General features: G+C 41.2%; 2 long non-coding RNA genes across 4 annotated transcripts; one reads left to right on the top strand and one right to left on the bottom strand.

Annotated features, from left to right (window-relative positions):
* Nucleotides 1–1783: 1783 nt before the first annotated feature.
* Nucleotides 1784–17735, bottom strand: LOC139076248 (uncharacterized). Of its 3 annotated transcripts, XR_011527652.1 has the most exons (5): nucleotides 17592–17720; nucleotides 15209–15298; nucleotides 13329–13366; nucleotides 7365–7500; nucleotides 1784–5804 (listed from the first exon to the last, which is right to left on the bottom strand). It is a non-coding gene; the product is annotated as an uncharacterized lncRNA (long non-coding RNA). The 3 variants fall into 3 exon arrangements; XR_011527653.1 differs by lacking the exon at nucleotides 15209–15298 and having other exon boundaries at nucleotides 2888–5804; nucleotides 13298–13366; nucleotides 17592–17735; XR_011527654.1 differs by lacking the exon at nucleotides 15209–15298 and having other exon boundaries at nucleotides 2888–5804; nucleotides 17592–17735.
* Nucleotides 9440–17743, top strand: LOC139076247 (uncharacterized). Its single transcript, XR_011527651.1, has 3 exons — nucleotides 9440–9568; nucleotides 10267–10428; nucleotides 17602–17743. It is a non-coding gene; the product is annotated as an uncharacterized lncRNA (long non-coding RNA).
* Nucleotides 17744–23979: the final 6236 nt, after the last annotated feature.

Below are 23979 nucleotides of genomic sequence, written 5' to 3'. Positions count from 1 at the left end.
AGCCTGGCACCTTACACAGCATGATTCAGAAACGGAACACTTTTCATTCTGGAAGTACATGCTATATGGCTTCAAAGTGAAGATGGGATGTGAAAGTCTGAAGCAAGTGTGTAATAACTGACTCTGCTCGCTGCTTTGCTGGGTGATACAAAGCAGTCTGGACCTCATTTGTCCTGTCTGTCGAGTGGGTTTAATGACACCTTGCCTGCCTGCTCCCGAGGGATTCTGAATATAAGTGATATTAAGATATAGAGGAGCTTTGAACTTTTCATGTTGGTTCAAGGGATTGTTACAAGGGCAGTTTATCAAAAAATACTTGACGCCACTTGAAAATTTTGTGAATCTTGTTATACTATACTTTACCCTTAAGAAGCACCTATAGGTTAAGAAGATTGTAGGATCACACTGTTCATTTTTCATACTTTTGTACCAGAACATTTTTATAAAGAAAAAATGAACAGATAATAACCTTATATTTTCAGCTTGAGAAAAATGGAACAATTTTACAGATCCAAAATATTTTTTTAAATTGGATGATAGCACTGATGCTATAATTCTCATAATCAACCGAGTATTTCCTACCAGGGAGAGAGAAAGAGATGGGTCCTTTGCCCCAGAAGACGTTTGCCTCAGCTCACGGGAGAATCTCGTCTATGCCCTCGTTGTCTGCTGTCTTTCGCCTCAGATGAATAGTCTTCTACAGTTGCTTAGACAGATGCTAAAGAGCTGACAGATAACATAGTCTTAAGCCCAGAAAGTTTCCTCTCCAGCCCCAGCCCTACCCACCTACATTCTTTGGTCTTTATTTCATTAGCTTAGGCACTTGTATCGATATACATTTAATATTTTACAATGAATTCTGTTTCGAACTACTCCTCTCATTTTGCCAACTAGTGCATCCCAGGGTTGGTCGTCCATATCCACTTTTCCCAGAGGACAAAGCCACGTCCACGGCTTTCATTCAATGCAGTGGCCCACCAAAACGGGTCTCACTGAATGACCATGATAACCCGTAGCCTTCTCCGGAGTGATGATTCCCAAGTGTGGCCCTTGGATCGGCAGCATCTGGGCGTTTTGAGAAATGCAGACTCTTGGGCCCCGCTCCAGTCCTACTGAATCAGAAACTGGAGGTGCTGCCCGCCATCTGCAGTCTAGCAGGGCCCTCCAGGTGATGCTGCTGCTCAGGTGTGAGAACCACGGCCCTGAAGGAATCCCGGTGAGATTCCTAGAGGCACAGTGTGCTCTCTAGAGGGATCTGACAAAAATTACCAGTACACGAGCTGCCTTTGAAGCAGCATGGAAATCTCAAGACAGGTGCTCATCATAAAAACATATAGTAGTGCTAGCACTTCACTTTGCAGCCATTTGGCCATTTTTCAGCTCACCACTGCGGTGGATCAGAACTGTTCCTAATTCACAGGCAAGAAAATACACTCAGACAGGGCAGGGGGAAGAACTCTGAGGAGTTGGTGCAGCTTCTAGCATCGTCGGAAGGTTTCTCCAACGTTAACTGCAGTAGGGAAGTGTTACATTGCCTTTCGAGAACTTTCTCCACGGCAAAACCAGGAATGAAAAGCTGAATACTGGTCTTGTTTCTGCCGGTAAATCATCCGGGTCTTTGAGGTAAGATTCAAATACAAGAAACCCCAGAAGAACAGAAGATCTTTACTATGGAATTGTCAGCCCCCGGGTCAACGTCTTGGCCCAGCCGCATCCATCTGTGAGAAGAGATGTGGTCTCGCCCAGAACGTCTTTGATATCAGACACAGAAAAACAAGGCCTCTTCTCTCTAGTAAACTCAGTTTACACATTACCAGATTTCTTCTTTTCTTACAAAGGTGGTACAAGGTAAAACCAGGAAAGAGATCACACGAGCAACACTGCTATCGCTACTGAAAAATATGTTTTACATTTAAAAAAGACCAACTTGAACTTACTGGTTCATTTCCTATAAAGATTGTGGAGCACGTGAGGCGACTCCCAATGTGCTGGCTTTGGTTATCTACAGTACCTTATTTAAATGCCATTGTGTAAACTGAGTGACAAGGAGGCTCCATAGGGTTAAGCCACTGCTCTGAGTTTGTAAAGGGCTTGTGAACAAAATTGCTATCTTGACTCTGGGTTAAGAATCCTGACAAAAATATACATAGATAATAGTTGTACATTTTTTATAGTGAATTGATTGCAGAAAGTCATAAATATAGTTGTAAGGCTTTGGGATAGTTACTTAATTGTTCTGAGCCTCGGTTTCCTTATCTGTAAAAAGAACTATAGGATAGTTGTGAGGATAAATGAGTTAATTCACATAAATTGCTTAAGACAGTGCCTAGCACTTGGTAAGAACTCAAAATGTTAGTGACAATTGTTATTTTTATAACTGCAAAGGTTATTCTGTTTTTAGATGAAATTACAGAATACGGAAGTTAGTACAAACAGACCAACTAAGGTTGCACAGTTCAGTAATAGAAAAATTTTCATGATAATGGATACTGTTGCCTTATCTGAAGATACTACCATTTACCTAAGGAATTCAGATAACAGAAAGCATTGTCTCTTAATCATTATACTTTGAAAAACATCCAGCCTCGCTAAGTTACTGATGTGTAATATCTGATTGGAATTTGGTTCACCTATTATAAAAACAAGAACTATTCTTAGGCTCTTATAATAATAATTTTTAATTCACAGACACGATTAGGTCACATTTAAAACAGAGACCCCGGGGCAGGATTACTCCACAGGGCATGTGACATTTATCCAGTCAGCCCTGATGTAAAGAACTGTTGTTTGGTGTGGGGATATGCAGCAGGAGGGCAATGGTCCCAGGGCAGAGTAGGGTCAAATCTGCTTTTCCTAATTCAGTAGAATTCTGTAATAAGGTCCCAGGTACCAAAAATAATGCACAGATATATTTCAGTTTGGATAGATTTAAAATGTACACGTCAAAAGGGAAACAAGAGGAGGGAAAGACCCCTCCTTTTTTTATAGCTTGTCTCAGTTAATCCTTATAATAATATTTAAACGTTTCATTTACATATGGGCGTGTGTGCGCACATGCACTCGTGGGGGTGTGCAGGTTTATAGAAGAGAAAACGGGAGCATCGAGAGTTTAGAGACAGGTAAGGGTCAGAAACCCTACTGTGAATTCGGGATCTCACTAGAAGTCTTGAAAACACAATCATGCCTTTCAGAATGCGAAGTGCCTGTGCTTGGAACAATTTCACATTTCACAGGCAATACAGAGTCCTTCTTTCCTTTCTTCCTCCCTCCCTTCCTTTCTTCCTTTCTCTCTCTTTTTCTTTTAAACAGATGATAAGTAAAACTTTAAAACCTCCTATACAGAGCTCCCTGCCAGCATAGCACAAACTAGTCTTCAGACTTAACTTTACCGCTCTTCAGTTCTAGAAAGGCCTTAACTCCGTGTGCATTTCTGAACTTCGAAGGCTGAAGATAAACAACTTGGCCCGGGCTTATTCTCATTTGGCACTTGACCCATGATCATGGGTCCAAGTCTTGGCATCTCTCTTGCTGGCCGAGCCCTGAAATATCCTCCAAGTATTAGTGTGAGACTCAAATAATTAGGTGGGTAGGAAAAGGCTCTAAATTAGAAAGTACTACACGAATATTAATTTTTGTTGTTATACCTTACAACCTGAAATTCTTAGGAAGTAACGCTAGTTGCCTCCTAAAGAAGAACCTTGCAAAGGTGTGCTTATATAGACCTTTGGTACATCAGACGTTAGACAATTTAGGTAATCTCTGTTTATCAAACAATATGCATTCAATAAAAATACCACAAGACTATTGTACATCCTACAGCATAATTACCAAGCCGATATGCATTCAGCCTGTCAGAAGCCTAATAGAGAGTCTTGGCCTTGGTTATAGACTCAAACTAATGCTGGTAACTATACGCAGTGACAGATTGGATGGCAATCCCCGTACAGTCTCAATTTGCAATTTTGTTTTTTGGCAGAACTCGTTAAGTTTTATGACCAACAATATATTGCAGTCCAAGGGAAAAATGGAAGCATTATGAGCCATTTTCAAGGGCTGTCTCACAAAACGCACTCTGTAATCACTGAACTGGAGAAAACAATTCCATCTTGATATGACACGGTGGGGGCTGTTTATATTGTTGCTATTACTATTTTAAAGACAGGGAATATATAGAACACTACATCTTCCAACAGGGACCAGCATGAAAGCTGTGTGTTTGTGTGCAGCCAAAAGTTTGCCTACTACATTCAGAATTCACAATAGACAGCTCAAGAAAGAAATTCAATTTCAGGGAGTGGCTCAAGTGTCAAATGTTTGACAAAGGCGTAGTTTTGATCCATAAACATGGTCTGAGGAAACAGTGATATAAAACAACTGAAGATAAGAAATACCACAGCAGACTTATTTTCAATTTTTCAAGTTTAAACTCTGGAATAGTTAGTTTAAAAATGTTAACTGAACTATGGAAATATGCAAATTTACTCCTCCATAGTTTAGTCCTATAAGCTGTAAATTTGTGACTTAGTAAAACGAAACACCACTAGTTTCATTTTTCGTTTTCTGTTTTCCGGTGGAATTATAGTGATATTCAAGGATTAACTCAGATCTGTAAATAAAATTAAGCAATCTCTGCACAAAGATACTCACTCTCTTGTTTTACGTCCAATTAAAGACCAATTCTCAGGTCTCCAGTTAGATTGACACAGTTGGGAATACCACTAATCAGAAAGAGTTCCATGAAAAACTCACAAACTGGTAGAAAACATCTTAGAGATAAAATTTCCCCAAAGTGCAAGTCTGGCTTCATTTGAAGGGGAAGAAAAATTGGTCAGATTGATTTATATTAAAAGTACAGAATATGAAAAGCAAAAAGAGAATTTTAAAGTTTGATGAAAAGTTAGTTTCACATAAAACTTAAAGACAACACAGAAAGTGAGATATGCTTTTTTTGTAACCAAAACCATTAACTATTCTTAGCTCCAAATAATTCATTTTATAGCTTGCTTTTTTTTTAGTCATTTAGTATTAACGAAAATAGCCCCATTGTCTAGTTACCCTCCACCAAAACACCTGTTTTATTTTCTTCATAGCACCTGTCACTCTCAGTAGTTATCTCAGGGACGTCTCTACTTGTTAATTAGCAACTGACCTTGTCAGCTGTGTTCACAGACGGCTCCCCAGAACCCAGCTGAGCAACCTGGTACGTACGGTCTCAAAAATATTATAATATTAAAATTAAAACTAAACATAATTTGGCATTCTCTTTAGATCTTTGTTCTTCTAAAGACTTGTAGATTCCATTCTTGTCTATTACTTTTTTAAACTTCTGTTTTTCTTTTCCTCGCTCTCTAGTTGGGAAGGAGGAGAAACATTCTGCTGTGAATGACAAATGAAAAGCATTCTCTGGCCTGAAAATTTAAGACTAAGGCCACAGAAACACGGGCTTTTATTTATAGCTTTTAGAGCCTGTGAAAAGATGCATATTGACGAATTATCTCTAGAAAACTAATTGGCCAACCCTGTATTTAGGCAAGGCACAGAAGAAAAAAGTTCAGTTTCTTCTTTGTAAATGTGAAATCCCATTGCAGGGATTAAACACACAGTTCATAAAACAAACGGTGTGGTAATCTTGCTGCCATCTTCTGAATGGCTGAGAACGTGGGCTCTGGAGTCAGGATGCTGGAATCTGACTTCTCGCTCTTCTGTTCAATGGCTGTATAATTTCAGAGAAGTTACACAACCTCTTCGTGCTTAAATCTCCTCATATGTAAAATGGGGATAATGATGGAAACTTCTTCCTGGGACTGTGAAGAATAAATGAGTTACTACATCTCAAGTCTTTGCAAAAGTAGTTGACAGATGGGGACGTTCAAAAAAATTCCCTACTATTATCTATTCCAAGATAAAATGTCCAAAGTGATATCATTAGTACAAAATTACCCAGACTAACGAATACCGAGTTGTCTTCCTAGAGCAACCTCAGACCAAACGCCGTCAGGAGCTCGCGCTTCCACACACGTCACCTGTTCCTGGAGACCCAAGTTTCACAGACTGAGATCTAACCCATTCAGTCACTTAAATAACTAACATTTATCAGGTTACAAAGGACAGAATTTCTAACTTCCTTTCGAAGCCAGGAAGAAGTAATAGCATCCTCCAAAACAAAATCTTAGGATAATAAAAAACAGAAGAGCTTGAACATCAAGATTTGTTGAGTCTTCCCTTCTGGCCATCGTCTTCTAAGACTGGTCTGAGCCAACAGAAGTATTCCCACCTACACTGTCTGGTTTCCATGGCACTGCATCACATGGCCTTCTGATCACGGAGCCATTAAACTCCCGTGTCACCTGAGTGTGCTCACACACCGAGCCTGGACTGCTTCTTACCAAATACTTAAGTGGCTGCTTAGTGTGCTGGGTTTAGAACTGGAAACAAACAAAATAAACCCCAAACACAGAAGTTCCCTGGTACTTTTAAACCACTTAGAATGTAGTCAGATAGAGATGAGCGGAGGACACACCATTGGGAAAACGAATCCAGCTCTGGGAGAAGTAGGGGATTTTGATTTCAGAAATAAGGGAGGGTATAGTTGGCTTAGAAACGGGGCAGAGAGGGAAAACTCCTGTAACCGGATGGAAACAGAGACTCGTAGCGCTCATCAACAACTGAACCTCCTGTGTTGTTTTCCTCCCCTTCCCTTCTCTCCTGGACTCTCCCTTCCCCTCCTCTCCTCTTCTCTCCCCTCCCCTCCTCTTCCCTCCTCTTCCCTCTGCTTTTTAAATACTAGAACCCCCTTCATTCTCTCCTCTTTGCCCTCAGAGATCTTACAGTAACTGGTCAAGGGCTGGTGCCCATGCGTTCAAGCGCTGGTATTTTTGAAAGCATCAGGTGGTGCCATGGTGCAAGGCAGTGAAGATAACTGGAGGTTGACCGAGCAGAAGCCTCACCCTGGACCGCTGCAGGATGTGACCTGAACACCACCCCTCAGGCAACAGGAGGACCTTGAAGGGTTTGGGGCATGGGGGTGATATAGTCAGAGATTCACCATGGAAATGTAACTCTGGCTGTTGTGTGGCAATGGCCTGCAGGGGAGCAGGACCCGAGGCAGAGGACCACAGGGGAGGTTCCTGTAGTGGTGTGGATGATCGCCTATGACTTGTCTGGTTGTTTCTTAAACCTGGTCTCTGAAGTGTAGCAACTTTCTTTCAGAAGACACATGGGCCAACATTAAGTGCTAAAACTCAAGGGGAAGTCACAGAACCATGAATTCTCACAGACCACAGACAATCATTCAAACAGGGGTTCTTCTCTCTAAATGGATTTCAGCAATCTGTAGACACCCTAAAATGGTGTATAAGTTTTACCTGTCTGGGCTTGTGTATTTTTTCTAGAGTGGAGTTCAGTGGTTTTCATCAGCTCAGCAAAGGGCTGGATGGTCCCCAAAGGTCAACACACATCAGGTAGGAACACACAGGGCCTTGCAGTGGATGAAATTAGCATCTGTAGAAATTCAGTCGTTTTTTAATATAGCTCTAATATTATACACGGATATTTTAAAATTGTCCCTGAACTTGAATTCTCCTGTGGTCTCTAAACCTGACAAAGCATCAGAATAATCTAGGGAGATTGTGAGAAGCACGGAGTTCCAAACTCATCCCTGAATTCTTGCCTCAGGACCTACGGCATAGGGAGGACCAAGCTGATTGTAGTAGCAGTCAGGTTTGGGAACCATTGAGATCCTTCTTTACTGATGGTCAAAATATTTACTTCTAGGCTCCATTGTCTTGCTTTCATTTCATCTACATTATTCATGCAGAAAAATGCAACCAGGAGCTTTCTTTTAAAATAACACATCACGAATTCTATAGGTCTCCAAATGTGGGAGCAAATTCACAACAGTTTATAACTCTGGAGAGCTTTCTGAGTTGGAAGGGCTTTTTTGTCTGTCTCTGCCCCACTCTCTCCCTGCCAAGAATCGCCATCCAATCCTCTTCTCATGGTACTGTTTGTACTTAAGATTTTTGTGCCAAGGTGAAAATCATTCTAAATTGCCTTATCTCAGCACTTGAAATGAATGGAGCCTCTTTTTTAAGAAAGAGGCTTCCTGGTTTGGGGAAATTATTTCCACTCTCCTATGAATCCAGCCTCCCGTGAATAGCCTTCCTATTTTCCTCTCCTCTTGCTATCCGCTCCACATCTGGTATCCAGCACAAGGCAGAAACAGCACGTTATCCACCGCAAGGGGAGAGAAACACAAGGCCCTTAGCAATCTTGGATCTCATCTATTGTCCTGCGGAAGGCGGGCACTGGAGCATCTGAAAAGCTTTGGATGATTAAAACTGAAATGTAAGAATGTATTGTCCTGGCTATTATGAAGGCAGAAAGGAAACCTTTTGTCACTTGCTGGGCTGCGCCTGTCTCCAAGGCCAGCACGGCAGAGAGCAGGAAGACTGTGATGTTCCCGGGGACCGATTATGGAGGATTGATACAGCATTTGTGTGTTATTTCTTGTTCTATCAAATTTAATAACGTTAATTTGGCATAGTTAAGAATTCTGAACCACAGCAGCACAATTGCTGTTTTGATGCAAAACTTTCTAAAAGAGAAATATTTTAAATAAGTTCTATAAAAATAATCCATGCTGAGAAAATCTAACTTTTAGAAAGTGTTTTTTTCTGGGCCTTGGGCTGGAATCCTCTGGCAAGTTTACTTTGTACCTAATCCCTCTTTGTATTTTTCTCCTGCTTCCTCTCCTGTTTCTTTTTGCCGCACGTCTGCATCTCATTGTTATCTGCCGGTTTATCCCAGCTTCCGCCTTAGAATCCTGCACCCACCGCACCATGCAGTCTGGCAGGGCCCTCAGGGGTCACGTGCCTCTTCTGTAAGGACCCCCAAGAAAGGCAGGAGCAGGTGTTTGGAGGAATATGGTCTATGTGTGCAATTTTCAATCCCTTACTTGCCATGGACTCCCTATGGCCGTTCCCTTGCATTAAAGAGTTACATTTCCACTTAATTTTTTTTCTTATTTAACATATAATTTCCTATTGTCGCACTAACAAGGTGTCAGACCCTTTTAGGGTTAGTCTTTGCTTTCATCATAGCACACTACAGGTAAAGAAATAAAGGCTGCCTGTAGAGGTCTGACAGTTTTCTAGTTTGCCTGAAAAGATGTACTCCAAATCCCAAGCATACTTCACACCTTACGTCCGAGCTCTCCGCTCCCTACATTGAAGACTCACTGCGAGAAATGGTTTTTCTCTCCAGTAGTGGTTCTCAATAGGAGAGTCCCCACCCCCGGGACATTTGACAGATTCTGGGGACCTCTCCCGTTGTCGAAACTGAAGCGGTGCTGCTGGCATCTAGTGGGAAGAGGCCACTGCCGAGCATCCCACAGGGCGCCTCCCCTTCCCGTCTGCCCTAAACAAAGGATTTTCCAGCCAGAACTCGAGCAGTGCCGAGATGGTGAAACCACCCCGTTCTAGTCATCGGCCGGACCTGTCACACCGCTCGCTCGGTCCATGCGCAGCAATGCAGAGATGTGTCGGTGGGAGCTGATGCTGACTCACAGGTGACAAAGGCGCCGGCCATGCTCGTTAGACTTGTTGGGTGTTTCTGTGCCTGCCAGACCCTCGGCTGGAGACGGAAAGTGGAGCAGAGTCTGCTGGGCGGGGGCTGGGAAGTCACACTCCGTTTACAGAACACCGGCTGTGACTCGGAGCCGGCTCTGCCTGAGGCTGGTCGGGGGGCTTGAGCCAGTCCCCTCGCCTGGCTGGGCCTCCGCTGTCTCATCTGTCGCGTAAGGGTTTGGAATAGCTCCACCCTTCCTGTTCCAGGATTGTATAATCAAATGAAAAAACTACCTCACGGGTGAATGCACCTGTTGAACCCAGTTTAGACTGGGCGTCTTCCTAGTCTGTACTTCTCTAGAATTTTTCCTTCAAAGACAAGAGTCATTTTTAAATATCTGCACTCAAGATTTATTGTCTTGAATAAGCTTTATATCCTAGGAAAGCAGAATACCCCCTGGTGTTTAAATGTGGCCCCTCTGCAATGTGCTTCTTAGACAAATTTAGTTTGGCCACTTGTTTCACCACTGACCCTGAGGAACAGTGAGCATCTCCACCAGACGGACCCCAGCGCGGCTGCCTGCCAGAGCCCGGGACAGGCATGGGGCAGAGTCAGCCCGGGGAAAGCCGTGGGGCACTGTGGCTCTGTCAGGGCCTCAGTCCTCGCCCTACGCCACTCCCTGCTCTGAAAACTCCCCAGGTCTCGGAGCGCTGGGCTGACTCATCCATCCTCAGAGGAGGAAAAGAAAAGGAAACAGACTGGCTGCCGAATTCACAGCACATACCGGGTGCTTCACGGATGTCACCCGCTTTAATCATCACGACACCTAATGAGCTGGATAATATTAACCTCCCTTTACCGGTAAGAAACTGAGGCTCAGGAAAGTTGAGTTATTTACAAGCTATGGAAAACCTGACTGCAGGGGACTTAAGCAATAAAATGAATGTGCCGGGTCACGTAACTAAGTCTAGAGGTGGATGTAGAAGCTGAGCTTGGTCCCAAGCCTAGCTCACATCCCCATTCGCCAATTTCCATTTCTCCTCTGTGTTTCCTCAAGCGTAGCCACACGGTGCCTCCTGGTAGCTCCGACTCTCCCCCGGGGCCTCCTGTCTCCTTGCTGTTGAGTGGCCGGTGGTCCCCACAGGAGGGCTGGGACTCCCTCTCTCTCACTGGCTGTTTTTGGGCCACGTGTTTCTCCCTGAACTAATCGCTCTGTGTCGAGGGGGCGGATTTGGTGCTGGGAAATATTGATCAATCAGGATCCATCCCTGGTGCTGCTGGGTCAAAGGGAGAAACTAGAAATTGACTGAATTCGTCAAAGGAATATCTGGGTACTGTTGGTAAGAAGCATTTGAACGACTAGATGTCAAGATGGTAACTCAAAAGTCGACCAGTAGGGTAGGAAATGATCAAAGAGCCTGGAGTTTCTACTACAAAAACAATCTTTAAACAAATCTAAAACAAACGTTAAGTTCAAATATCAAAGAAACAGAAAGATTATTGCCAGAACCTGGGCTATTAATCCTTAATTCCGAAGCATGTTCTAGAAACTCTGGGTATTTTCTATTAGTAACTTAGAGTTTATTATTTAGCGATATTTTGAAGTCAGTCCAGACAAGGTGTGGAGACGAAACAACAGTTCCACTAAGTAGGGTTTTTTCACTGCTCATATCAGGGGACGTGTTTTTCTCACCGATGGGTAGGAATCCTCATGAAAAGGTAACCAGGACCAGCTGGTTCCCTGCATCCAGTCCTTCTGATCATCTTGGAACGGGGTCGTAGGAAAGAATCTGAGAAATCTCCGGATCCATCCCAGTATCTGTTTTTTCCCCCAAACATCTCACCAGCTTCCCAATATGACTCCATTTGTTTTCAGCTATGGAGCATTTCTTCCTGATTAATAATATGACAATTTCTAAAGCAATTTGAGTCAATTCCGTATGATTTAAAAATAATAAAGCTTAAATTTTAAAAGGAAGACTACATTATTATGCCTATTAAGATTTTTCTTTCCATTATATACAACACAAAATCTTTAATTAAGAGAATTTACACAGGCTAAGGGAAACTGTCTGAGCAGCAACCACTTACCCCCGAGAAACAAAAGTCACAGAATGTTGACATTAAACTTTTTGTCCTCAATAAATAAAGGGAACTCAACAAAATGTAATCCTAAATGGTGGGGTTTATATTAGCTGCATGTTGTGGCATTTCTCGGTACAGATGGGTATCAGGTAAGAGTAGAAACAGGTTTCTGATCCATCACAAAACCACCGATCCACTGGGACCGTCTTCAGTTGCCAACAGCCCATCTGGATGCAAGCTGTATCCCCTCTTTTAAAAATGACTTGTTTTGCTAGTTCAGAAACTTAAGGTTGAAGAAAATACTGCTTGTGAATAAAATATTTATTGTGAATAAATTAGCACAAACATTTCAAATATTAATTTTTTGGTTAGCCTCAGGTTACCTTTAGGCCGCAAAGGGAGAAATAGTTAAAAAAGAAAAGCAGATTAAAACCTCTTTTATAATGTTGGCTTTTAAAAAAACAAAACCGACCACACTAAAATGATAGTGGGTCTTCTCTGTCGACCTATTTAGAAACACCTCTTGCCTGTGGGTGGAAGCTCGAGTGGGCTCCTGCTACCTGACCTTCTCTGATGCAGGTCAGGACATCACAGCTGGAGTGCCCGAGACACTGATGGCGTCTTAGAGAAGAGTGAATTCAGTGGTGAAAGTTTTCAAAATGAGGTCATGTCCACTGCCTGGATTCTTTGAAGGAACTTGGATGGTTAACCTAGGAAATGACAAGACTTCATTTTTTTTCCCAAATGTCCAAAAGACTAACTTGATGCAGGGAACTAAATGTTCTATTCCGTAGCACCTTAAGGAAAACCAGAGGCAGTGAACTGAGGCTCAAGAAAGTGGTTAAATACACAGGTGATGGAGTTCAAATACCTCTTCCACCACACACTGATTATATGTGCTTGGCAAGAAATTTAACCACGGACTCAACTTCCCCGTCTGATAAGGAGGGAAAATAACACCTAACTTTCAGGTTCTTATGATCGAATGAGTCAACGTATGCAAAATGCTGAGTATAGCGACTGCTATTAATAAGGAGTCAACAAATGGTGGCTCAGTAGTTGCTTCATAAATCATAATCATAGTGCTGCTATTATTTGTCAGAAGCATCCAACGATAAAAATTCTTGCCATTGGAAGTAGTCATTTCAGCCATCACTTGAGGTATTCAAGGAGCTTCTTAAGGACGATTGGCTTGAAGTCATGTGGTCTGGATTTAATCTCAGTTCTAATATTTACCAGCTCTGTTACCTTGGATAAGATGTTTAATTTGTATGCGCTTCAGTTTTCTTATCTTAGATTAGAATAATAATCTCTTTTTCACAAGTTTTGTTTTCTCAGTAATAAATAACATGATAAACCAAAAACATCATTTTTTGAGCGTGTACTCAATGCCAGTCACTATTCTAAATGCTTTACATGTACTCATTTATTCAATCCTTATGACAACACTAGGAGGAGGTTGTGACCATCAGCCCCATTTTGCAGATAAGGAAACTGAGGCAAACAAAATTAATTCATTTGTCGCAGGTCACACAGGCGAGTGACTGTGTTCATGAGCATTCTCAGCATCATGCTTGACACTTCCCCATGCACAAGAGGAACGCCTGGCCACCACGCAATGACTGTACGACAGATTCAAACTTACCAGCGATCGTAATTCAAGCGTCCAGACTCACCTTTCTTGAATGCAATCCAGGACCTTGGGTCAGATTGCCTGCAGTGAAATGGAAGATTGCTTTGAAAAGTGCAAATTCCCAGGCCCATCTTTGGAAATTATGAGCCAGTAATCTGGGGTTGAGCTAGAAATGTGTAACTCCCCAGGGGTCCTGTTGCACAGCCAGGTTGACAATCGGTGCCATATACGAGTCCATATGTCTTCCAGCGAGGAGTATCTACACTTCTCTGACTTTTCTGAGTAAAAACAGGCCCTTGCTTTTTGGATGCTAAGCCTTCCAGTCTGTGGTCATGGAGGGCTCCCTCTAACTGCTTAGGGAAGGAGACGGAAGATGGTGGAGTCGGTCACATTTGCTCCGTAGAAAAGCTTCTTTCTGAAGGTGTGTCTTAACAAAGCATTGTGGTCGCCTCTCTGGGCACCTAATACCTTGTCTAATAAATGGAAGAGGGAGAAGAAGAAACCAAAGAAACAAGTTCAAAACCCGAGGGCGAGCCTATCCCCCGGTCTCCAGGGGTTATTATGGATAACATAAATAAATAAAAGGAAACAAAAAATGTAGGGTGCGTTGAGTTTGTAAAATAAATGGGGATGAAAACTCTGCCTGCACCTCACGCACGCAAGGCTGAGCTATTTAGAAGCAGCAGGAGAAACAACATCAGCGTCCAAGGAAGACTGTGTCTGTGAAAACATCCTTCATCGCAGTTCAGGTACAACAGGGAAAGGGTGAACTTTCAGCTCAGGGCGTAATCCTTGGGAAAGACAAACGACTGTAGGAAAATGGATCAAAGACCCTGGTTCAAGTTCTGAAAAGCTGGGGCCCATGAAGAGCCCTGTTCCCACAGTTGAGTGACTGTGACACTGGGTGGAGGTGACAAAGAGAGATTTTATATGCATATCTATGTGTGTGCACATGCATTCACGCACACGTAAATAAATACACTTATTTCAAGACAACAGCTACAAAAATAATTTCAACGAATCATCAATCAGTTACTCCTCTTCTGATTATCTGGACCGAGGAGTTTCCCCAAGTTTTAGTACAGAAGACAGAGGAGAAAAAGGGTTGTGTAATTCTTTGGTTGGAATTTGACTCATGGCCAAATTGATTTCTCCTTCCAATGTTTTTTTTTCCCCCTTCCCTAAACAGAGCTTGGGAAATGATGAATGTTTTTTTCATGAGCGTGAACACACATATTTTGGTTCCCTAGATTTCATCATGGTATAAACACCTAAAGGAGATATCAGTGTTGTGAAAACTCCAAATGGCTGGAAGGCAGAGTCCAATGGGGGAGATCTCAGGACTTGCTTTGACAGCAAGTTGCTGCCGAATGTCCAGCAGGGAGCCGAGGAGTGACGTTTGCTCATTCCTTAGTGCTCGAGAGAAGAGAATGACCCCAGTGTTTCTGAAGAAGCAGAGCAGGGCACGTCTCAGAATGAGAGAAGGGCAGAATAAATTGCTGCCGTTGTAGAAAACGAAGGACTAGAAAGGACTGATTGTGCGGGCCAGGCCCTTACAGAATTGTAGTGGACTTGAAAAGACTATTTTTAAAATTTACTGTGAGTGCCAGTGATAATGCAAAACATTTGAGCATCTTTGCCCAAAGAACAAATAAGTAAAGAGGAATTGAACTGACAGCAGAGACCTTGTCCCTTTTGCACTGTCAAGAGTTGCTATTCTATTTTTTCACGCTTTTTCTCCCTCAATGGGAGGGAAATGGATTCCTTCGGCGCCATCTAGTGATCAAGTGGAGGAAGACAATTAGAAGAGTTGGGATTTTCTTGACTTGGTATTTCCTGCACAGGAAAAGTGAGTATAATCCAACAGTGGAGTTTCAGGAGTAAGGCATTAGTTTGAAACTTACTAGGGAAATCAATACTCACTGTTATAAGCGAGAATTCGGAGGTGATTTTGGGGGAACAGGGACTTTTGCCTGTCGGTTTTTGTTCAATCCCCAGCATCTAGAAGGACATCTACAAACCGCATAAACTTTATGTGAATCTCTTTGAAACAAAATGAATAAATGGAGACAAAAGTTACAGGATTTCAGAGACTATATATATCTTGCTCTGTGGATATACTGCATGTACTTACACTTTTTAGAAGGAAGATGCAACTTTTACAAGTCATTTTAAATAACAAAATTAGAATTGTTCGCACTAAGGCACTGTCATTGCTGTAGATTCCTCAGAATCGTGTTAGGAGTTCTATGCAGAATTTGAAATGGAATATCAGAAAATCTACGGTATTCAAAGCTCTAAAGTTTCCATTATTTGGTCTCGTCTGCTAATTTATCTATTTTTATTTTGCACATTTGCTGGGGAAGGAGGAGGAGATTAACATATTTGCATCTCTCATGAGCTAGGTATCTTATTCATACATTAATTTATGTAATCTTCATAAAGACGGCAATTGGACGGGTTAAAAAAACCGAGGCTCAGTGGTTTAGTTTATATAGTCATAAAGCTCATCCAAGCTTTTTGGCTTTAAAACCCATAATAATATGTTAGACATGAGCGGTTTTTGTTTGTTTTCTAATTTTTTTTTCTTTTGGTGGCTTCTCCATGGCCTAATGTTTTCCATCCATCTTTCATAATTGCCTAAAGCTTGTCACTTTGGTACCATTGCCAGGCACCAAGGAATTGATTTAAGGTTGGGCATATAACCCATTTATGGCCAATGAGACTGAGAAGAAGACTTCTAGAAAAATTTCTCATCCTGGACAAAAAAAATATATATATATAAGAGAGAAATGCTCCCTTTTTTGCCTCTTGACATTGGTTTCTGAAAATTCGATGCCAGGAGTTGCTATAGTCATCTTGCGACCTTGAGGGGAAGGAGCTGGCAGGTCAAGGGTGGCAAAGTGAACAGGTGTGAAGATGAGCATTTATGCCATTGTGGAGCCACTAAGCTAACCAACCAGAAGCCATCCCACTTTAAACTTCTTGTTATATGGATACTAAGGAACCGCCTTTTGGGAGCTGGCCCCGTGGCTGAGTGGTTAAGTTCGCGCACTCGGCTGCAGCGGCTCAGGATTTCGCCCATTCAGATCCTGGGTGTGGACATGGCACCGCTCGTCGGGTCCCGCTGAGGCGGCGTCCCACATGCCACAACTAGAATGACCTACAACTAAGATATACAACTATGTACCGGGGAGTTTTGGGGAGATAAAGCAGAAAAAAAAAAAAAAGATTGGTAGCAGTTGTTAGCCCAGGTGCCAATCTTAAAAAAAAAAAAAAGAATCACCTTTTAAAAGCCATTTAGAGATGATTTTTCTGTTACTTGCAGTTGAAAATATTTTAATTAAAACCTATAAGTGGAATATAAGAAATAATCAGAACTAGTTTGCTTAAACACTATTGCAATAGAGGATTAATATGAAAATGAGTCTTATTTTAATAAACCAGGGAGCTAATCCTGCATTTTAAAGAATCAACAAATAGTATATTGAAAGAAAAGTCTAACAAAACGTATTTGGCGAGCTTTCAATTGAGACAAGCAGGAGCTAAATTCCATAGAAAGAACAATAAAAAAGACGAGAAAATTGAAACCTTGCTTACCACTTCATGGGAGCCACAATTTAACAGACTGTTAAACAGTGAGCTTTGGGAGCTTTCTCAAATGCTCTGTGACACGAATAGAAAAACAGGGGAGCCACACGTCAGCACACAGGGGCCGTGCACACTGGGCTCGCTGTCCACTCACAGTGGTGCTCTCATATTTTTACGTGTGATACAGATGTTAATCCAAATTCACGCTGTTCTTCCTGTGTCACGCTAAGGTAGTTCCTGACAAACGTGAATTTTCCACACTGAGTTGCAAGTTCCAATTATCAAATGTATTGCCCCCATAAATTAATCTACCTTAACTTTTTAGCTCTCTACCTTAACTTTTTGGAAACCAAATCCAAGTAAGTAAAAACAAACAAAAGCAAAGAACGCTTCAAATTGAAGTGAAATTAAAAATGAAAGTAGCTTATTTGAAAAATTCAAATAAAAGATGAAAACAATAGAAACATTTTCAGAGCTAACTGGGGTGTTGATTTTAATAAGTATGAAATTATTTGGATTAAATTTATATAGCAAGACTTGAAAGGTATAGCTATTTGCATTGTATTCTATCTCAGCAAATACACACAGAAACAAAATAAAACAAGCTGAAATGACAGCTCCTTTCAGGATAAAGGATTCTGCTCACTATCATTTCCTTTGAAATGATTTGCTTTTTGATAGAAGATTTAAAAAGTAAACGCTTCATTCTTCTTACCTTTCTCTAGAAGCAGTGACTGAGGCGGGGAGGAGGTGACCCCTGGTGCCCGCCAGGCATGGCGCCATCTTCCATTGCTTCCATTTGATCGTTGGAGCCACCGCGCTTCCCATCCCATCAACTTGCAATAAAATTGAACTTCTCGTTCCTCAGGCTTATGAAAGTGTGCTTTACCAATTGTGTGACTTTGGAGGGGTAGTTCTGTTACTTTCCTATGTTTCAAAACAGCTATTTTGCCACTATTTCACTGTGATCACTATTTCACTGATGTAATAAATTTGAAATGTGAAAGGATTTACATGTAAAACCATTGCTATACCACAGCTTAGAGACATTCTCAGAAACTTTTTTTATACTGACAATTTCAGAATGTCATAATAAAATATGTGGTGTTTTCATTAACCTCATATATACTTCTTTATACCTCTTTACAATTGTAAAGAATAATAATCAAACAATAATTATTATTATTATACTTCCATAACATGCTTATGAGACAGGTCTATTATTGTTCCCATTCTACAGATGGAGAAACTGAGGCTGGGCACAGGAATAACTTATCTGAGATCACATAGCTATCACGTGGCAGAGCCAGGATCTGAACCCAGGTAGACTGAGCATAAAATTCTGGCAACAGGCAAAGGTCTTAATTCCATGACTGTGGTGAGACAATAGTAATTTTAATTAGCTTGTTAAAATTATGTCAGAAAGGATCACTCACATGTTGCTGGTGGGAATGTAAAATGGTGGACACTCTTGCAAACTGTTGGGCAACTTCTTATAAAACTAAACATGCAATTACCATATGGCCAGTAATTGCTCTCTTGGGCATGTAGCCCAGAGAAATGAAAACGTTCATGCAAAAGCCTACACACAAATGTTCCTGGTGGCCTTACTGCTAATAACCCCAAACTGGAAACAACCCAAATGTCCTTCAGCAGGTGAATGGTCAAACAAGCTGGTACATTCATACCATGGAATACTACTCAGCAATAAAAAGGAACGAACTGTTGATACACACAACAGCTTGGATAGGTCTCAGATAAATTATGCCGAGTGGAGAAAGCCATTCCTAACAGGTTAGGTATTGATTTTAGTTACACAACATTTTTGAAACAGCAAAAATTATACAAACGAACTGCTGCTTAGTGGTTGTCAGCCGTAAGGGACAAGAACGCTAGGCGGGAAGGCGGTAGATGTGGCAATACCCGGGGTCCTTGAGGTGATGGGACGATTTCGTTTCATTACTGTGGTGGTAGATACACAATCTACACAGGTGATGAAAATACAAAGCACTAAATACACACCCACGCACACCCACACGCGCATGCACATACCTACCTATAAGTGACCTGGAGAAATCTGGACAAGGTCTGTGATGGCATCATGTCAGTATCTGCTTGTGATATTGTCCCATATTTTTGCAAGATGTCGCCCTTGGAGGGAACTGAATAAATGGCACATGGGATCTCTGTATCATTTTTCACATCTGCATGTGACTCCACAATTATCTCAAAATAAAAAGTGTAACTAAAAATTCTTGTCGATCATCCTATTATCCTAATTAGCATTGTTCTCCCTCCCTCCTTGGTGCATTGCTTTGCCTGCTGGTAGTTAGTCCGCTAACAGGTGATCCAATGATCTCGCATCTTTGTGCTATATGGATGCACACTAGGCAGTGTTTTTTTGAAGAGGGAAAAGAAATCCCTTAATGGTACACTTTCCTCTTGCGTTAATTCACTATCTGAGCCTGGGCATATATGTCTGGTTTTCATTTTCTTTGTATGGCTCTTGACAAAGACGTCAATTTTTAAAATATGTCCCTATTTGTGAAGGCACACTGATTTTAAAAATATACATAATTCAAGTCATTTATTTTTCTTGGAAAAAATGGCAGAATAGTTTGTCCCACATTTGATTTGAACAGGATGAAGGGGAAGTATCTTTGAAAAAAAAAATAAGTTTCAAATTCTGATTTCTCAAACACAGTGCCAATGAATCAAGGCAGTCTCGAGTTACTCAGCTTCTGCTTTGGGCTGTCATTTTATTCCCTCACTCTCTCTCAAAATTCCCCAGCTTCTGCTCCCCTGCCATTTTTGTTCAGCCTGTCCCAGCTGTTATTGGTGTTGATATAATACACACAAAGTGAGATTTGCCTTTATGGTTACCATGGAGACATTGCTTATTAAAAAAAAGTCTTTCTTCTGAAAAGAATTGTGATGTTATGCGTTCACCCAGGTCTGTAAGCAAGTTTTCTACATTCTGAAATTACATATTTAATAAAGAAGTAGTTCTGGAAAATTAATCTCTAGCATTTACTGCCCACTCCAGTGACCTTGGCACTATTTCGCAAGATGCAAACCATTTCCCCAAAGCTGTGACCGCATCCTTCTGTCTGCAGGAAACTAAATAGAGTAAATGAAACAGCTAATAATTCTCCCCTTCCTTATGCCACCGTTCTCACAAGTTTAAAATCTGTAGCAATTATTTACATCTTCCCCTGCTCTACCTGTCACTCAAACTTATGGCTAAAGATACCTTGCAAATTTCTCTGATACCGTAGACTTGTACTGGGCACGATCCAGTCGGGAAAATCACTGCATACCGTCTTTGCCTGTGTGTTGTACTGTGTATGTGCAAAGTCACTTCTGCCAGACTATGGATGAGTCACAGACACCATCACACCGTCCTGTGCTTGTTTTATGTGCCTCTCTTCCTTCCCTCTTCCTGGCCTCACTAACTCAGGGATGAACAGCAATTCACTAGTTGACAAGTGTTTATTAAGCTCCTACTGTATGCTCAGTACAATCCAGGAGCTGGAGATACAGCAACAAATAAGACGAGTCCCTCGGTTTTAATTATATTTGCAGAAAAGCTGACTTACTTTAGGCAGAAATAATCTTCTACTTTTGCCCTTTTTGATTAAAAAAGAAATACCACCCAAACATTTTTGTTGGTACTATTAATCATTGAGACCTTTTTGTCCCTTATACTCCAAACACAGAAAAGTGACAGTTACAATATAAAGAAAGAAGGTAAAAAGATAGAGCATTGCTCAGAAACAATAGCAGTAACTTGGGTGGAAAGACAATGGGATGGAAGGGGGCCTGGTGAGCTCCTGGATAAGGAAGGTGGGGAGAAGGCTACAGTTATAGCTCCTGCAGCGCTAAGAAGAACAGGGGACCAGAACCCAGGCCGTTGCTCGACATAAAGGCCCAGAGTTGGGGGCTCCCCAGCCTGTGAAAGGAAAAAAAGAAGGCTTTGATCAACAACTGGGGTTACAGCTTATGTCAAGTAACTGAACCAGGATGAGGGGGAAAGTAAGACTGCCTCACACCCAGGACTTGTGCCAATCTGCCCCCTGACTGACATGGTGCCTGGAACTGCATTTGCCCTGGTGTCATACGTGACTAAGCCCTGAGCCACCTAGGCATGACCTCCTTCTGGGTTGGGATTCCCAATGGTCTAGGAAGGACATCACCGGGAGAGGTAAATACAAAGAGAGAGCATAAAAAACAAGCAAAGAACATGTGAGAAAAAACCTTGCATCAAAATGAGCTCGAAAACCCAAATTCCAAAGTACATCAGAAATATTGTAACTGAAAAGATAACCAAGAAAAAAATTAAAGATTTGGACATACAGTCCCTCTGGATGAAATGAAAATAATAGAGCAATCTTAAAAATTAGAACAAATGTGTTTAAGATCTTAAGAAGATTTCGCAGAGAGCTAAAAGAAAGAATAACAACCCTAAGAATATAAAGATTATGAAAACAAAAGCAGCAGCATATGAAAAGGAATCAAGTAAGACCCTTGGAAATGAACAATATTATTTCAGAAAAAATGAAAAAACAATAAACAGAATTAACTCAAGACTAAATGCAGTTGAAGAGAAAACTTTAAAATATTAGGAAAAAGGTACTGAGAAATATACAGAATCCAGCCCCAGGAGGTAAGACAGTGAAAAATAAATGTGACATAGCAGTTAAGAGACACAGATATGCTATAAAAAGGCTCCAAAACTTGTCTTTTGAAACTAGGAGTTTTTGAAAAAGAGAATAAAAGAAATAGCTGGGAGTAATAAAGATAGTTCAGTATGATACAGAACTGAAAAAGATAAAATATCATGTTGAAATACCACACAATACATAACAAGATATACTTAAAAATAGACATTACTTATTGCAGTGAGAAGATTGCCCCAAATAAGCCTTTTGTCCATTGCAAACATGTAAACTTTAAAAGATGTTGATGAAACGGTGAGTTGTCTACTTATAGAATTTATTACTTCAGTCACACATATATTTAAATCACATATTAACTAAATAAAGTAATTTAGAAATATTGCCTTTTTTCCCCCAATCACACTTAAAAACACTATCCAACCTCTTCCAGTGCATCAGTGCCCGTCGTCACCAGAGTGGCCTCGACCCTTCACCCAGCTCAGTTGTTCTCAGACACAGCACCACGCGCCCGTGTGAGTGGTGGTGACACGGGCGCTGCCTGTTCACATATGTTAGTACGCTTTTATTTTCATTTTTCTCCCTCCTCGAGGTTTATATTCCTCATCCTCATAACACATAACCATGATTGCATTTTAAAGTAACCTTTAAAAGCCTTACCTATAACAGTCCCCAACTTTTGCAAACATAAGGTCAAGACCCAGGAATAAATACTGAAATGGTTAACCTTCTTTGCCTTCTTTTATACTAATTTTGACAGACAATCGTCGTAAACACCAAATCTAGCATTAATTGCAGAATAAAAGACTGTAGGGTGGTTTCTGGCTAAAGTTGTTATCCTAAGCAGTGTTTTATGGCTTATGAAAGTGATCCATAACATGAGACCTATGTAAAGACTTGAACATATGTGGTTATTTTCTTTCCTAGAAATTTAGGGGCTAAGTTACCTTGTATTTAGTTTACATGGGGCTTTCGCCGCCTTCTTCCTGCAGACCAGGCGTGGGTGCTGGTGTGTACCAGGGAACAAGACGGATGATGGGCCTGGTCCCCCAGAGTCCACGTTCTGGTTTGTTGACAGAGTCAAGAAGCAAACAAGGAAGAAAGAATCAGGGAGTGGGGAATGCTGTGTAGAAAATTAAAAATAATTTCAAGACATCGGTAAGGGATCTAGAGGGTTTCCAAAGAATCTGAGTATTACACCAAAGGGCCTGTGAGACCAGGCGGACGTCAAACCTCATTTATGGATTAGCCCAGGTGTAGAACTCCCAGATCCTGAACCTGGTCTAAACCTGGTCATTCCCCGTTATACCATTCACCCTTCTGTTTAAAAGATCTGCTGACCTCACATAAAAGACGTATGATATAGAAAGACATTACAAATCTAGCAGAAGTAAGAAGGAGAAGAAAATTGTAGATAATCAAGAGTAAATGAAAAAAAACAAACCCCTCTGATTTACCGATAGGCGGGAAGGCGTCATTGTCTGCACACGCTGGACCCCTTCAAACCCGCCCGGGGTTGGGATGTTGGTGGGATATGCGGACGTGAGCACTTTTGCCTGGCTGCCTTCCATTCTTTCTTCCTAAATTTATGAATTTTCTAAAATAAGCATGCATTGCTTATATAATCCGGAAAAAAAAATTCACGTTGTTTTTAATTGGAACCATTAGTTTTCACTTAGTATTTATTTCAGACATTTTTTTCTTTTTTGTTTGAAATGATTGAAGCGATATTTTAAAATCTTAAATTTGAAACTTCTGATAAGTACTACTTTCTAATGGGTATGTGGCTTTGTTGATTTTTTAAATCTCAATTAGTATTGTCAAAAGTTCAGGACAAAACGTAAGCAGAGCCAATGAAGCCTGAGGCAGTAATTAGTAAACGTTGATTGTGCATGCACCAAAAAGAGAATTTGCAAACCAGGGCCACGCACACCAAGACCCGGCCTGAGGCTCCGAGGTACCTTGTTATAAGGCAGCGTACAGAGTGAGGAGCAGGACTTCTGTTCTTCACAGCGATGTGTTAGATTATTAGAATTTTCTTAAATGAAAGGGAATTGGTTAGTGGTTACCTCATATCAATTTGGGGGAGCAATTTAAGTTTTGCTTATGATTTTCAGAGGCATAAGCAAGAAGTGACCCAGGTCAAGTCAGTCTGGCTTGTCTTGCAAAATAAGCCCCATTAAGTTTTGCTTAATGACTGAGCTGGTGCTGTCTGCTGGCGGAGTTCTCAAGTCTGGTCTGCGTTTGCGTTTGGTTTTAATAGAATGTAACAAAGCAAGAATATGTTGAATATAATTCAAAAATACTAATTTTAAGTGGCTTCGGAGAGAAAGATGGCTTGCGTACCTGCGAAGGTAATTCTATTCAGCACTTTCGGATGCCATTTACCACCAGGTACCATCTCATGATATAATTTCTATTATCAGG

Source organism: Equus przewalskii, chromosome 15, assembly GCF_037783145.1.
Source record: "Equus przewalskii isolate Varuska chromosome 15, EquPr2, whole genome shotgun sequence".
In the NCBI taxonomy this organism is placed as follows: Eukaryota; Metazoa; Chordata; class Mammalia; order Perissodactyla; family Equidae; genus Equus; species Equus przewalskii.
The sequence above is the reverse complement of the archived record's forward strand: the minus strand, read 5'-3'. Positions and strand labels throughout refer to the sequence as shown.